At 39.7% G+C, this 17532-nt stretch overlaps 1 long non-coding RNA gene across 1 annotated transcript in view; it reads left to right on the top strand.

Moving 5' to 3' along the window:
• The first annotated feature begins 2548 nt into the window (after nt 1-2548).
• Nucleotides 2549-17532, top strand: part of LOC133248100 (uncharacterized) — a 24725-nt gene continuing 9741 nt past the window's right edge. Inside the window, exon 1 of the long non-coding RNA XR_009736611.1 lies at nt 2549-2623. This is a non-coding gene — a long non-coding RNA (uncharacterized LOC133248100). The remainder of the gene's footprint in view (nt 2624-17532) is intronic.

Genomic DNA, 17532 nt, shown 5'->3' with positions numbered 1-17532 from the left:
CATGTAGCAGAACATTTTGATGATGTAGAGATTATTTCTGTTTCTCTTTGAAGTGCATGTGGAGAACCTATGCTTGTGCACACATGGAAGGCAGAAGATTGACAGTCAGCTCAGGCCCCAAGAGGTCATCTAAGATTCCTTGGTTCTAAAACCAAAGCTTGTCATTGTTGAACAAAGATAACCTAAGACTTTCTATTCTTATTAATATTCTTGGGATTTATAATATTTAGGAAAATAGATACAAAAACAACTGTAGGGTTTATAGAATAGAACAAGATGAATCCATAGTTCTTTGAATGTGTGTGCTGATTCACTCAGTCGTGTCCGACTCTTTGCAACCCCATGGACTGTATGTAGCCCACCAGGCTCCTCTGTCCATGGAATTCTCCAGGCAAGAATACTAGAGTGGGTTGTCATTCCCTCCTCCAGGGGATCTTCCCATACCAGGGATTGAACCCAGGTCTCCTGTAGTGCAGGCTGATTCTTTACCATCTTAGTCTCCAGGAAAGCCCAGTTCTTCGGATAGTTCATATAATTTGATGTCTCTAAGACTTCTTCTATGTTCTTTCCCTTTTTTTTTAATCTTCTGTAAGATTCTCTTTGGCTTTATTTCTGCTAGGAAATATTTTTAACCTCCCCCTGACCCTGGCCCCCACTGATAATTTAGTGCCACAAGTATGCACCCAACACGACATCTGATATCTCTTCAAAATCTCAAATGCATTGGCTTGATAAGCCCTTTTTCTGTCAGTTTGAATGTTGCCAAATGTTTTCAGGTTGTTTTCAACACAGGGGAATTTTCTCTACAATATTCTGACACTATTTTCTCCCCATTTTCAGTCTGAAACTTTTTTCCTGTTTTTCCTGGTAAATCAATTCTTTTCGTGTTTATTTTAATTTTTGTATGTAGCTGTTTTGCTATGCCTTCAGGGAAATTTTTACTTAATGACTTAATTAGGGTCTATTCTATTCTTCACTAGGGTTTTTTACATTTATTTGAAAAATTCAGCACAAGCTATTATGTTTCCAAAATATTTTAAAATGACATTTATTTTTTTATCATTTATTCAGTTGGCTGTACCAGGTCTTAGTTGCAGCATGTGGAATCTAGTTCCCTATCCAGGGATCGAATCTGAGCCCCTAGCATTGGCAGCTCGGAGTCTCAGCCCCTGGACCACCAGGGAAGTTCTCCCAAATATTTTTTGATTACCTGCATTCCACTTCTCAGTTGCTTTTTATTCTACTGTACTTACTAGTTTTCTACTCATCCTTTTTTTAATATAATTAAGATTAGTTAAGATAATCAGCTGGAAGTTATATCAAAACTAGTGTAATATTCTTGTTCATATTTTGACCGGGGCTAGTGTTAATGTTAGAATGGTATGCTTGGGGTTTCAGAAGGTGAAAGTGAAGGTGAAATTCACTCAGTCGTGTCCAACTTTTTGTGACTCCATGGACTGTAGTCCATGGAATTCTCCAGGCCAGAATACTGGAGTGGGTAGCCTTTCCCTTTTGCAGTGGATCTTCCCAACTCAGGAATTGAACCAGGGTTTCCTGCACTGCAGGCAGATTCTTTACGAACTGAGCTAGAAGGAGGGCCACATAACTGGAAGTCCTAAACACAGTACCCTTGACCAGTGTGGATGAGGGGCTCCTTGCTCTACATATGAGCATCTTCATCTGTGCCTTTGTGAAACTTGCAGATAATTAGCACAGGAAGGCTTCCTGATATTTACAATGGGTTTTTCTACCTTGCTCTTGCAGAGTGACAGTGCAGATTGGTTTCTTTCCCTAGCATAATAAAGGATGTATTTCAGAAAGGGGACTGCATCTGCAGTTAAAGGAAAGCTATGTGGCCATGTGGTGAGGCAGAATGCTTCCAACTGAGTTTGGTGGACTAAAAGGAGATAACAGGCCCCCTTTATTGTATTGGGATGACTGTCTCCGGTTTCCTCAGACAATAATTTGGAAAGGAATGGGGAGAAGAACAGTCCTGACCAGGTGACATTTGGTAGACCTTCTAGTGGGAAAGGAGGGTCAGAGATAAGGAAGAGAGCGAAGTTGCAGTCAACTTGAATGGGGGGTGGGAAGGAGCAGTCCTGCTGGAAGCCAGGCTTCCCTTTGTCTTTTGATGACTGGAAAAGGGCAGGTGATTCTTCAAAATATCACTCAGTTCAGAACATTTTACTAACCTTCTACAATGTCAACAACACAGGGAAGAGATTAGTGTGCTGTGACGGAAAAAATATCAGCCTTGAAATCACCAAAACAACAAAAACAGATGAAATGGAAGAGATGAAAGAGAAGGCTGCCATGCAGGAAGGATGGGGAGGACTCAAAGAGCATGATTGCAGCAGAAGCTTGGGTACCTGAAAAGGAATGGAGGGAACCAAGCAATGCACTTGCCTAATATGGACGCTTAATTTAACATGTCCCCAGGAGAATTTCTAATTTTTTTCCCTAAAACCTGCTCTCCTACAATCTTTTCTCAGTTAAAAAGAGCTGTTTCATCCTTTTGTTTAAAACTTGGGGATTCATTCTTTTTTTTTTTTAATTTTATTTTATTTTTAAACTTTACATAATTGTATTAGTTTTGCCAAATATCAAAATGAATCCGCCACAAGTATACCCACGTTCCCCATCCTGAATCCTCCTCCCTCCTCCCTCCCCATACCATCCCTCTGGGTCGTCCCAGTGCACTAGCCCCAAGCATCCAGTATCGTGCATCGAACCTGGACTGGCAACTCGTTTCATACATGATATTTTACATGTTTCAATGCCATTCTCCCAAATCTTCCCACCCTCTCCCTCTCCCACAGAGTCCATAAGACTGTTCTATACATCAGTGTCTCTTTTGCTGTCTCGTACATAGGGTTATTGTTACCATCTTTCTAAATTCCATATATATGGGTTAGTATACTGTATTGGTGTTTTTCTTTCTGGCTTACTTCACTCTGTATAATAGGCTCCAGTTTCATCCATCTCATTAGAACTGATTCAAATGTATTCTTTTTAATGGCTGAGTAATACTCCATTGTGTATATGTACCATTCTTAACTATTCATCCCCAATACTTGCCAATCAGCAAGTCCACTTGGCTGGACCATCAAAATATAGTCCGAGTATGAGGCCATCCTTAATCTCCACCACAGGAATCTGGTGCAGAAAATGTTCCTTTCTCTCCTGGAGGTGTATAATAGCATCAAAGTTGGTCTCACTAGCATTCTTGCCCTCCGCCTCATCCCATATCAGTTATCCACCCAACAACCAGAATGATCTCTGAAAAAAAATGTAAACAAGATTATATCAAGTTCTTGCTTAAGATCCCCCAATTTTTCCCTTACATATGTAATCAGCTATGCATTTCCTTGTAGCTCAGTTGGTAAAGAATCTGCCTGCAGTGCAGAAGACCCGGGTTCGATCCCTGAATTAGGAAGATCCCCTGGAGGAGGAAATGGCAACCCACTCCAGTATCCTTGCCTGGAAAATCTCATGGACAGAGGAGCCTGGTGGGCTGCAGTCCATGGGGTTGCAAAGAGTCAGGCACAACTGAGCAACTAATACTTACTTATACATTTCCTACCTCAGCGTTCAATAACTGTATTGATCTGTGACAGAAAAAGAAGCTCCAAAAGGGGCAGAATATGACTCTTGTTGCATCGAATCCTCCACCTCTAAAAAGTCCAGCTAACAGATGAACGTGAGTCTGGGTGAACTCCGGGAGTTGGTGATGGACAGGGAGGCCTGGCGTACTGCGATTCATGGGGTCGCAAAGAGTCGGACACAACTGAGCGACTGAACTGAACTGAAATGAACAGATTTGAAAGAACTATCCTTGGTTGTTTCACAAAATACCAGCTTTTTATAGGTAAGTCAAATACCCATTGATTCTTGCAGAACTATTTCATTTTTCTGAGATATTTTGTATACTGCAAATAGCATTCTTTTTTTCCCCACCAAGATCATTTTAGTTTCAAATGCAAGAAACCACGCTAAATTTACCTTTAGGAGAAAAGGAAAATTTAATATGAAAATAACAGGGACCTCAAATGAGTGAATCAGTGGCTCAAAAATGTTACCAAAAGCCTTCTGTCCAGGGGTCTCCAAACTTGGACTTTGGACCAGTACTGGAGTACTGGTGTGTACTTGGTGTGTTAGGAACCACACTGTACAGCAGTAGGTGAGTGCTGGGCAAGTGAGTAAAGCTTCATCCATATTTACAGCAACTCCTCATTCCTCTCATTACCGCTTAAGCCTCATCTCCCATCAGATGGGCTGCAGCATTATATTCTCATAGGAGGGAGAACCCTACTGTGAAATGCAGATGGGAAGGCTCTAGATTGCATGTTCCTTATGAGAATCTAATGTCTGGTGATCTGAGGTGGACCTGAGGCAGTGATGCTGACACTGGGAAGTGACTGCCACTGTCTCCCATCATCTGTCTAGTCGCAGGAAAACATACTTGGGGCCCTCACTGGTTCTGCAATATAGTGCATTGTATAATATTTCATTATATGTTAAAATGTAATAATAATATAAATAAAGTGCACAATACATTTAATGTGCCTGAATCATCCCCAGAACATCCCACCCCACACTGGTCTGTGGAAAGGATGTTTTCCAGGAAACTGATCCCTGGTGCCAAAAGGATTCTGGACTGCTGCTTTGATCAATTACTCTCTTTTACTATGTGGCTGCCCATGGCTCCATACCTCATCCTCTCATCTTAGGAACTCATTCCTATATTTTCCTATGGAAGTATTTCCTACAATTAAATCTCCCTCTCATTCTTTCTTTCACTTTCCACTGTATTTCCTAAGTATGCTCATACTCCTGTTTCTTATCTGTGCTGATGCTCATTAAGTGTAGGGGTTTGTGAAAGTCACTGATCTTATTATGCTCAGATTCCCTCATATGAAAAGTGAACATGAGGCAAACAAATCAGGAGCGATTATGAAACTAAAGAGCTAATGAATTTTTAAGATTTGTGTCTGTGCTGGGCACAGAGGAATGATCATGGAAATTTAGCTATACAACAGCACATGTAAAAATTTTGTTATGTGACAAAGATGCAATTCAAGTCAAGGACAGAGATAGAGTTATTCCATAGAGTTTAAGAATGATTATCCAATTATTTTTAAACACTAATTTTAGAGCATTAGAGACAAAGAACAAATTTATTCATAAGAACCTGAGAAGGAGGATGGAAGAAGATCAAGAGAGAATCAAAATCTGCTTCCTCATTACTGAACAACTTTAAGATAAGCAGCTTGGGGTCCATGTTTTTCAAAATCGGATGCACCATGGATATCTCGTCAAAAACACAAAGTTCTACTACCCTATTCCATATATCTGAACAGAAATCTCTAGAACTGGGATTAAGGACTATGCAGTTTCTTTGTGGTTCCAGTTGATTCAGTGACTCATTAAAGTTTGAGACTTGTAAGGGTTAGGGCCCTTGATGGAGAGTAAGCTTGAATCACACCTGTCATTGAATTCCAGATGACTCGGGTAGTGGGCCTTGGGGAGGTCATGGTGATTCATGCCCTGGGAGTGGTGGGTCCTGATTCTTCCTAGGACAGGTGTTTGAGAAGAGCAGTGACCAAGACCTCTTTGTGGTAGTGGTCGCTGTTGAGGGTGACCATTTTGTGGGCATGGTCTCTGCTGAAAAATCACCTTCTGGTGGAAGTGATCTCTGTTGAGGTTCAGCACCTTGTGGGAGTGGTTGCTGCTGAGGTTGACCTTCTTGTGGTTGCGGGTTCTCTGCTGAGGCTCACCATTAGGATGGGGTCTAGATGGTAGTGCACCAGGTCCCCCAGAAGGTGGTCTCTGAAACTGTTCAAAGGAGCCCTGATCTGGGTTCTCTATATCTGTAGAATACAGCACAGAAATAGAAGAACTTGATGTTGGAAGGTTCCCCTCTCAATTTGATCTCTGGTCACCTTATATAGTCTCTTTCTCCCAGGACCTGCTTTTGAACTATCAACTTCCCTCTTACCCTCAGTTTCATTTTGCATTATTCCTGTTCATCCATATGCTAATGATATTGAATTGTAATTCTGTATTCTTGAGACAAACATGTGTCTTCAATTTCACACAAAAAAAGAAGGTGTTAGATACCTTAGAATTCTCAGAGGATGCCTCCAAATACAGAAGAGCTAAGGGATTATCCATGCAATCATGTTGTCATGTCAGTTATATTTTGGGTCACTGACATAACGTAACAACTATGATTTCAAGTCTAGCCAGTTGAGTGGATATGTAGAACCATCTGCTCTGAGACCAGGTGGAGCAATAATAAGAGTGAGAGAAAGACAACATGAGGGCCCACACAGGAATCACTGAATAACCATAGGCATATTATATAACTACAGGGACACAGTTGAGTGGAGAAACATAAAGGAAAGGTACCCAAAGTCCATTTCCTTGCATTTTTCCTTAAACCATATATGCAGAAGACATAAGAGATGTGGGTTCAATCCCTGGGTTGGGAAGATCCCCTGGAGAAAGGAATATCAATCCACTCCAGTATTCTTGCCTGGAGAATCCCCATGGACAGAGGAGCCTGGTGGGCTGCATTCCATGGGATCACAAGGATTCTGACATGACTGAAGCAAAATGGCACCACAAAGACAGAAATATTGGGAAAGAAGAAAATAGTTGAAGGGTTGGTTCTCAGGAGTCATTTCTGCACAAAGGGAAATGGCAGCATACTCCTGTGTCATCCAAGATAGACATCTGAGCTATTCGAGTTAGGGCCATGCTCATAGTCCTGAGATCAAGATTGGGTAAAGGGTTGCCTATGTCTTTAGGAGCTCAGACATTAATCAGTTCTTGATCAGAGACTAATGCTAGTAAGACGCCAGAGAAATGAAAAGTTTTTAAGGAAAAAAAAAAGAATTGATTGAGGATTAATTGAATTTTATAATACATGCAGCTGAGAAACCTTCACTGTTGTCTTCTAGGAAAAGAAGCAGAAGATGAAAGACAAAGTAAGTACTAAATCCTTCAGGGCCAACAACTATTCTCCAGGAAAAGGCGTGCTTCAAACACTCTTATATTCCCTAAGTTAACTTGTCAATCACTATCTGTGATGCTTTTGCAAAGGGAGGAAGACCTGAAGGGATGGCAGGGTTGCTCCTGTGCTGAGGATCAACCACAAACTCAAAAGAGGAGAGACCCTTTTATCCTCCCTAGGATCCCTCAAACCCAAATGCTAATTTAGGCTAAGTGCTGGAGCATTTCAGTGTTGTGTTTTCATACATCTCTGCCTCTTACATCTTTTAACATGCTTTCTCAGGGTGGGGCAACAGGTATTAAACTTGTGAATACAATCTTGACCATAGTGGACACAGTGCATTGAAACAACGGATGTGGGTGGGAGTAAAATGAGAGCACTGGGCACTGAAAACTCTATATCTTCATGTGGAGAGAGAGGGATTTATTATGATAGTCTCTGTTTCCGAAATAGCCCTGAATGGGCTTCACCTCCTCCATCCATCTGGCATCCCCATCCATCTGGCAAGGCCACCTTCATCCCCTGCCTACTTCAGTTACCATAACATCTTCCTGAGAGAACTTCTTTGTTTCAGTCTTGCTTTTTTGCAAAGCATCCTTCTTAGCACAGTCAGAAAGACTTTTGTAAAAATGTAAATTTTGCTTTGTCTTTACTCTGGTTTAAGTTGTGTATTGGGCTCAAATTGCACTTTAAATAAAATGTGAGGACTTGGCATCAATGAGGATGTGAATGGCCTTATCCTTGTCTTAAGAACTTTGAAGGTTCACCTTTCTTTTCACTTATGTCCCCTCCTTACCAAGCTTCCTCATTGCAGTGTCATCTCCCAATCCCAAGCAAAATCTCAGCAACCTTGCCCTTTATTCTTACCAGAAATGGGGCCTTGAGTTGAGTTCCGTGGTAGCAAGCCCACTGAGAGCAGGATCAGCAGCATCTTGGAGGAAGCTCTGGAATATTCTCAGCCCTGTGCTGGAAGAAACCAGGCAACTTCTTTCACAAAGGGGAGCAGAACAATGTTAACCCTGAGTTCTATACTGAACAGTCCTGGTCACCAGGTTTTGTTGTTGTTCAGTTGCTCAGTTGTGTCCAACTCTTTGCCCACCCCATGGACTGCAGTATGACAGGCTTCCCTGTCCTTCAGCATTTCCCAGAGCTTGCTCAAACTCCTGTGAGTTGAATCAGTGATGCCATCCAACCATCTTGTCCTCTGTCATCCCCTTCTCCTCCTGCCTTCAATCTTTCCCAGCATCAGGATCTTTTCTAGTGAATCAGCTCTTCGCATCAGGTGGCCAAGGTCACCAGGTAGACACAGTTATAGTTGGGACTTATCCCAGCAGCACGGAGTGGGTAGGCTGTGCCTACTGTCTCATTTCCAAAAGATACAGCATGAAACTTCGAGGGAACTATGTCTAAGCAGTCAGCACTGATACTAGGATTGTTCTGTCACATTTGATTTTCACTGGGTTCCCTGGGACTTTGTCTTACCATTTGTTCTTCTTGTGTTTATGTGTCTGTTTCGGGGTTGACAGTGATCCTATAGCCCAAAGTGAAGTTGGTCAATGTCTCTGGCCATTAGTATGACCAAAGTCCATCATTCATGTATTTTGGGAACCTGATATATCATATGGTGCATAAGATGTATAGCAAAATAGTTTAATGATCATCTCTGTTTATCTTTGAAATGTACACATGGAAAGTAGAAGGTTGACCCTGTGTCTGCTCACACTCTGAGGTTGTCTAAGAGTTTTTTTGTTCTAATAGAGAAGCTTGGTGTTGTTGAACAAATATGACCTAAGACTTTCTATTCTTATCAGTATTCTTGGGATTTATAGTATTTAGGGAAACAAAGGTAGACACAGAATCCACCACAGGCTATCTAGGACAGAACAAGATGAATACCTAGTCCCTTGTATAATTCATGTTATTTTATGTTTTTTAAGACTTCTCCCATGCTCCTTCCCTTTTATGAAATCTTCTATAAGAGTTTGTTTGGCTTCATTTCTGCTGCAAAATATTTTTAACCACCCTTTGACTCTGACCACCACTGACAGTAGTGGCAACAATTATGTTCTTTAACACGACAGTCTACTACTCCCTTCAAATCCTCAATTGCATTGCCTTGATCCTCTACTTTCCTGTCAGTATGCATGTTAAAAAAATGTTTTTTCAGATTGTTATATAACACAGGGAATTTTCTGTAGAATATTTTGACACTCATTTGTCCCTATTTTCTGTCTGAAATTATTTGGTGATATTTTCTCTGCTTAATCAATGCTCCTTGTGTTTCCTTTAGCTTTTATATGTGGTGGCTTTGCTGTGCATTTGTGGGGAATATTTATTAGAGCACTAAATTAGGACCTATTCTAGCTTCTCTGGTTTGGTTCATTTTAATTTTAAAAATTTGGTGACAAAAATTTATTTGCAAAATTTTTTTTATTATCTGCATTCTGCTTTTCAGTTGCTTGCAAATCTGTTATATTTAGCAGTTGTCTCTCCCTCCTTTTATTTGGTGACTGGAATTGTTAATATTATCAGTTGGAACTTATTTCAGAACTATTAATACTATATCTTATGTTCTTATTCAGATTTTGAGTGGGGCTAGTGGTAATTTTAGAATGGTGTACTTGGAATATCAGGAGTGTCACATGGCTGGAAATCCTAAGAACAGTGCCCTTGACCAGTGTGGATAATCCAGTAGTTTCCTTTCCCTGCATATGAGTGTTCTGATCTTTCTGAAAGGTTGCAGATAATATTACTGGAAGGCCTCCTAATACAACGGATTTTTCTACAGATAAAAAACCCTTGTGCCCATGCGGGGTGATTGCAGATTGTTTTCCTTCCCTGGCATAATAATGGATGTATTTGAGAAAAGGGACTGTATCTGCAGTTGGCAATGTAAGAAAGCTATGTGGCTGTGTGGTGAGGCAAATGGTTCCAGTTGAACTTGGTGGAAGAAAGGGAGTAGTTTTAGGGATAAGCAGAGACCCCCTTTATGGTATTGGGGTGACTGTTTCTGGTTTCCTCAGACAATAATTTGAAAAGGAAAGTGGAGACAAACTAGTCCTCACTAGGTAGCTTTTGGTAGACCTTCCATCAAAGGAGATAAGGGTCAGAGATGAGGAGAGGGAAGTGGCAGCCAACTTGAGTGGGGGCTGTGAAGGGGCGGTCCTGTTGGAAGGCAGGCTTCCCTTCTGCTTGGTGAGAACTGGAAAAGAGCAGGTGACTCTTCAAAATGTCACTCAGTTCAGAACCTTTCAATAACCTTTTCCAGTGTCAGCCACGCAGTAAGAGATTAGTGTGCTGTGACAGGAAAAATATCAGCCCTGAACTCACCAAACAGAACAAAAACATAGGAAACGGAAGAGCTGAAAGAGAAGGCTGTCCATCAGGAAGGGCAAGGAAGAAGCAAAGAGCATGACTTCAGCAGAAGCTTAGGTAACTGAAAAGGAACAGACGCTCTCAAGCAATGGATTTGCCTCCTGATACAGACGCTTAACTTGACATGTGCAAGGAGAATTCCTAATTTCCTTCCCTGAAACCTGCAAACTTTTCTCAGTTAAAAACAGCTGTTTCACACCCCAAGACACATATTAACCAAATTAATGAAGAGCAAACTCAAATAACAAATATTAAAAGCAGCAAGGGAAAAACAACAAATAACTCATAAGGGGATTCCCATAAGGATAACAGCTGATCTCTAAATAGAAACGCTTCAAGCCAGAAGGGAATGGCAGGACATATTTAAAGTGATTAAAGAGAAAAACCTACAACCCAGATTACTGTATCCAGCAAGGATCTCATTCAAATATGAAGGAGAAATCAAAAGTTTTACAGACAAGCAAAAGCTCAGAGAATTCAGCACCATCAAACCAGTTCTTCAACATACACTAAAGGATCTTCTCTAGACAGGAAACACAGAAAAGGTTTATAAACTGAAAACCACCCCCCACCCACCCAAAAAACAACAACAACAACAAAGTAAATGGCAACAGGATCATACTTATCAAAAATTACCTTAAATGTAAATGGGTTGAATGTCCCAAATAAAAGACAAAGACTGGCTGAATGGATACAAAAACAAGACCCTTATATATGCTGTCTACAAGAGACCCACCTCAAACCTAGGGACACATACAGACTGAAAGTGAAGAGCTGGAAAAAGATATTTCATGCAAATGGAGACCAAAAGAAAGAAAGAGTAGCAATACTCATATCAGATAAAATAGCTTTGAAATAAAGGCCATGAAAAGAGACAAAGAAGGACATTACATAATGGTCCAAGGATCAATCCAAGAAGATATAAGAATTATAAATATATATGCACCCAGCATAGGAGCACCACAATATGTAAGGCAAATGCTAACAAGTATGAAAGGGAAAATTAAGAGTAACACAATAATAGTGGGAGACTTTAATACCCCACTTAACACCTAGGGATAGATCAACTAAACAGAAAACTAGCAATGAAACACAAACTTTAAGTGATACAATGAACCAGTTAGACCTAATTGATATTTATAAGACATTTCACCCTAAAACAATGAAAACCACCTTTTTCTCAAGTGCACATGTAACCTTCTCCAGGATGGATCACATCTTGGGCCTTGGTAAATTTAGCCTTGGTAAGTTAAAAAAAATTGAAATCATCTCAAGCATCTTTTCTGATCACAGTGAGATAAGATTAGATGTCTACAACAGGAAGGACTGATGCTGAAGCTGAAACTCCAGTACTTTGGCCACCTCATGAGAAGAGTTGACTCATTGGAAAAGACCCTGGTACTGGGAGGGATTGGGAGCAGGAGGAGAAGGGGACGACAGAGGATGAGATGACTGGATGGCATCACCAACTCGATGGACATGAGTTTGAGTAAACTCCAGGAGTTGGTGATGGATAGGGAGGCCTGGCGTACTGCGATTCATGGGGTCGCAAAGAGTCGGACACGACTGAACAACTGAACTGAACTGAACAGGAGAAAAACTAGTAAAATACAAACATATGGTGGCTAAACAACACACTTCTGAATAACCAACAAATCACAGAAGAAATCAAAATATGCATAGAAATGAATGAAAATGAAAACCCAAAATCTATGGGATTCAGTAAAAGCAGTGCTAAGGGGAGGGTTCATAGCAATACAAGCCTACCTCAAGAAACAGGAGGGAAATCAAATAAATAACCTAACTCTACACAAAAGCAACTAGAAAAAGAATAAATCAAGCACCCCAGAGTTAGTAGAAGGAAAGAAATCTTAAAAATTAGGGCAGAAATGAATGCAAAAGAAACAAAAGAGACCATAGCAAAAATCAACAAAGCCAAAAGCTTGGCTCTTTGAAAAGATAAATAAAATATACAAACCATTAGCCAGACTCAACAAAAAAAAGGGGGGGGGGGGATCAAATTAACAAAATTAGAAATGAAAATGGAGAAATAACAACAGACAACACAGAAATACAAAGGATCATAAGAGACTACTATCAGCAACTATATGCCAATAAAATGGACAACTTGGAAGAAATGGACAAATTCTTAGAAAAGTATAACTTTCCAAAACTGCACCAGGGAGAAATAGAAAATCTTAATAGATGCATCACAAGCACGGAAATTGAAACTGTAATCAGAAATCTTCCAACAAACAAAAGCCCAGGTCTAGACAGCTTCACAGCTGAATTCTACCAAAAATTTAGAGAAGAGCTAACACCTATCCTACTCAAACTCTTCCAGAAAATTGCAGAGGAAGGTAAACTTGCAAATGCATTCTATGAGGCCACCATCACCCTAATATCAAAACCTGACAAAAATGCCGCAAAAAAAGAAAACTACAGGCCAATATCACTGATGAACATAGATGCAAAAATCCTTAAAATTCTAGCAATCAGAATCCAACAACACATTAAAAAGATCATACACCATGACCAAGTGGGCTTTATCCCAGGGATGCAAGGATTCTTCAACATCTGCAAATCAATCAATGTAATACACCATATTAATAAATTGAAAAATATGGGGAACACATGTATACCTGTGGCGGATTCATTTTGATATTTGGCAAAACTAATACAATTATGTAAAGTTTAAAAATAAAATAAAATTGGAAGAATAAAAAAAAAAAAAAGGAAAAAAAAAATAATAAATTCAATTAAACATAAAAAAAAAAAAAAAAGAAAAATAAAAGCCATATGATTATCTCAATAGATGCAGAGAAAGCCTTTGACAAAATTCAACATCCATTTATGATAAAAACTCTCTAGAAAGCAGGAATAGAAGGAATATACCTCAACATAATAAAAGCTATATATGACAAACCCACAGCAAACATTATCATCAATGGTGAAAAATTGAAAGCATTTCCCCTAAAGTCAGGAACAAGACAAGGGTGCCCACTTTCACCACTACTATTCACCATAGTTTTGGAAGTTTGGGCCACAGCAATCAGAGCAGAAAAAGAAATAAAGGCAATCCAGATTGGAAAAGAAAAAGTAAAACTCTCACTGTTTGCAGATGACATGATCCTCTACATAGAAAACCCTAAAGACTCCACCAGAATATTACTAAAACTAACCAATGAATATAGTAAAGTTGCAGGATATAAAATCAACACACAGAAATCCCTTGCATTACTATACACTAATAATGAGAAAATAGAAAGAGAAATTAAGGAAACAATTCCATTCATTTTATTCAACGAAAAGAATAAAATACTTAGGAATATATCTACCTAAAGAAACTAAAGACCTATATATAGAAAACTATAAAACACTAGTCAAAGAAATCAAAGAGGACACTAATAGATGGAGAAATATACCATGTTCATAGATTGGAAGAATCAGTATAGTGAAAATGAGTATACTACTCAAAGCAATTTATAGATTCAATGCAATCCCTATCAAGCTACCAACGGTGTTCTTCACAGAGCTAGAACAAATAATTTCACAATTTGTATGGAAATACAAAAAAAACTCAAATAGCCAAAGCAATCTTGAGGAAGAAGAATGGAACTGGAGGATTCAACCTGCCTGACTTCAAGCTCTACTACAAAGCCACAGTCATCAAGACAGTATGGTACTGGCACAAAGACAGAAATATAGATCAATGGAACAAAATAGAAAGCCCAGAGATAAATCCACGCACCTATGGACACCTTATCTTTGACAAAGGAGGCAAGAATATACAATTGATTAAAGACAATCTCTTTAACAAGTGGTGCTGGTAAAACTGGTCAACCACTTGTAAAAGAATGAAACTAGAACACTTTTTAACACCATACACAAAAATAAATTCAAAATGTATTAAAGATCTAAATGTAAGACGAGAAACTATAAAACTCCTAGAGGAGAACATAGGCAAAACACTCTCCAACATACATCACAGCAGGATCCTCTATGACCCACCTCCCAGAATATTGGAAATAAAAGAAAAAATAAACAAATGGGACCTAATTAACCTTAAAAGCTTCTGCACAACAAAGGAAACTATAAGCAAGCTGAAAAGACAGCCTTCAGAATGGGAGAAAATAATAGCAAATGAAGCAACTGACAAACAACTAATCTCAAAAATATACAAGCAACTCCTACAGCTCAATTCCAGAAAAATAAATGACCCAATCAAAAAATGGGCCAAAGAACTAAATAGACATTTCTCCAAAGAAGACATACAGATGGCTAATAAACACATGAAAAGATGCTCAACATCACTCATTATCAGAGAAATGCAAATCAAAACCACTATGAGATACCATTTCACGCCAGTCAGAATGGCTGCGATCCAAAAGTCTACAAGCAATAAATGCTGGAGAGGGTGTGGAGAAAAGGGAACCCTCTTACACTGTTGGTGGGAATGCAAACTAGTACAGCCACTATGGAGAACAGTGTGGAGATTCCTTAAAAAACTGGAAATAGAACTGCCTTATGATCCAGCAATCCCATTGCTGGGCATACACACTGAGGAAACCAGAATTGAAAGAGACACATGTACCTCAATGTTCATCGCAGCACTGTTTATAATAGCCAGGACATGGAAGCAACCTAGATGTCCATCAGCAGACGAATGGATAAGAAGGCTGTGGTACATATACACAATGGAGTATTACTCAGCCATTAAGAAGAATACATTTGAATCAGTTCTAATGAGGTGGGTGAAACTGGAGCCTATTATACAGAGAGGGGGAGGCCAGAAAGAAAAACACCAATACAGTATACTAATGCATATATATGGAATTTAGAAAGATGGTAATAATAACCCTGTATACGAGACAGCAAAAGAGACACTGATGTATAGAACAGTCTTTTGGACTCTGTGGGAGAGGGAGAGGGTGGGATGATTTGGGAGAATGGCATTGAAACATGTATAATATCATATATGAAACGAGTCGCCAGTCCAGGTTCGATGCACGATACTGGATGCTTGGGGCTGGTGCACTGGGACGACCCAGAGGGATGGTACAGGGAGGGAGGAGGGAGAAGCGTTCAGGATGGGGAACACATGTATACCTGTGGCGATTCATGTTGATGTATGGCAAAACCAATACAGTATTGTAAAGTTAAAAAAATAAAATAAAATAAAAAATAAAGGAAAAAAAAAAAGTCAGAGGAACCAGACATCAAATTGCCAATATCCGTTGGATATCAGAAAAGCAAGAGTTCCAGAAGAATATCTATTTCTCCTTTATTGACGATGCCAAAGCCTTTGACTGTGTGGACCTAACAAACTATGGGAAATTCTTCAAGAGATGGGAATACCAGACCATCTGACCGACCTCTTGAGAAACCTGTATGCAGGTCAGGAAGCAACAGTTAGAACTGGACATGAAACAACAGACTAGTTCCAAATCAGGAAAGGAGTACATCAAGGCTGTATATTGTCACCCTGCTTATTTAACTTATCTGCAGAGTACATCATGAGAAACGCTGGGCTGGAAGAAGCACAAGCTGGAATCCAGATTGCCGGGAGAAATAGCAATAACCTCAGATATGCAGATAACACCACCCATACGGCAGAAAGTGAAAAAGAACTAAAGAGCCTCTTGATGAAAGTGAAAGAGGAGAGTGAAAAAGTTGGCTTAAAGCTCAACATTCAGAAAACTAAGATTGTGTCATCCGGTCCCATCAACTTCATGGCAAATAGAGGGGGAAACACTGGAAACGGTGGCAGACTTTATTTATGAGGTCTCCAAGATCACTGCAGGTGATGATTGCAGCCATGAAATTAAAACACAGTTACTCCTTGAAAGAAAAGTTATGACCAAACTAGACAGCATATTAAAAAGCAGAGACTTGACTTTACCAACAAAGGTCCATCTAGTCAAAGTTATGGTTTTTCCAGTAATTCTGTATGGATGTGAGAGTTGGATTCTAATGAAAGCTGAGCCCAGAAGAATTGATGCTTCTGAACTGTGGTGTTGGAGAAGACTCTAGAGAGTCCCTTTGACTACAACCAGTCCATCCTAAAGGGGATCAGTCCTGAATATTCGTTGGAAGGCCTAATGCTGAAGCTGAAACTCCAATACTTTGGCCACCTGATGCAAAGAACTGACTCATTTGAAAAGACCCTGATGCTGGGTAAGATTGAAGTCGGGAGGAGAACGGGATGACAGAGGATGAGAAGGCTGGATAGCATCACCGACTCAGTGGACATGAGTTTGAGTAAACTCCGGCATTAGTGAAGGACAGTGAGACCTGCATGCTGCAGTCCTTGGGGTCACAAAGAGTTCGACATGACTGAGTGAGTGAACTTAACTACATAGGAATCACAAAAAGTACCATTTTGGATTAAAGAGGTAAATGTGATTTATTGCCTCAAAACAAATGTGTGTCTACATGATGTTGAAGTAGAGAAGCAGGAAGGGAATATATGTAATAGTGGGATGGGGAATAGGGGTGTTTATGGTAGTAAGATAGGCAAAACAGTCTGAACCAGGACATAAAACACATAGACATAAAAGAAAAAAGAAGCTTAATTACATCAAAATTTGAAGTATTTATTTAAAAAAACCCAAAAACAAAATTAAAAGACATTCATATTAGGAACTAGGAGCAAATATTTATAGACTATATCTCATGCACTGTGTAGATATCCATAACATATGATAAACCCAACAATAATAATACTTCAAAAAATATGAAAATGAATAAATATGATTACACACCTGGCACACTAGCTGCTAGAAGAGACTGTCAGCAGGATTGCCAAACCAAATGGGTTTTTGATCATTGTTTCAAGTTTGAAGCTCTTTGTCTAGAAATGTGCTGAACCAGCCTAGACTAAGCTGAGAAGCTAAGGGTGAAAGCTGTGTTCATGCCTGGGTGTATGCTTCCTTACTCTGAAGTCATCTTGAAAACTGTTAAACTATGAGATGGATGGTGGCCCTACTCATAGGAGTTGTGCACGGCTTTAATCTACATTGACCTCTACACTCACACAGCCATCTCAGCCTGACTCGTGTACTGCTGAAACCTGGAGGCAGCAATTCATACTCCAGGAAATCTGACCTTCACTTATTCAGATTCATCACCCAACCAGG

Source organism: Bos javanicus, chromosome 5 (genome assembly GCF_032452875.1).
Source record: "Bos javanicus breed banteng chromosome 5, ARS-OSU_banteng_1.0, whole genome shotgun sequence".
NCBI classification, from domain to species: Eukaryota; Metazoa; Chordata; class Mammalia; order Artiodactyla; family Bovidae; genus Bos; species Bos javanicus.
The sequence above is the reverse complement of the archived record's forward strand: the minus strand, read 5'-3'. Positions and strand labels throughout refer to the sequence as shown.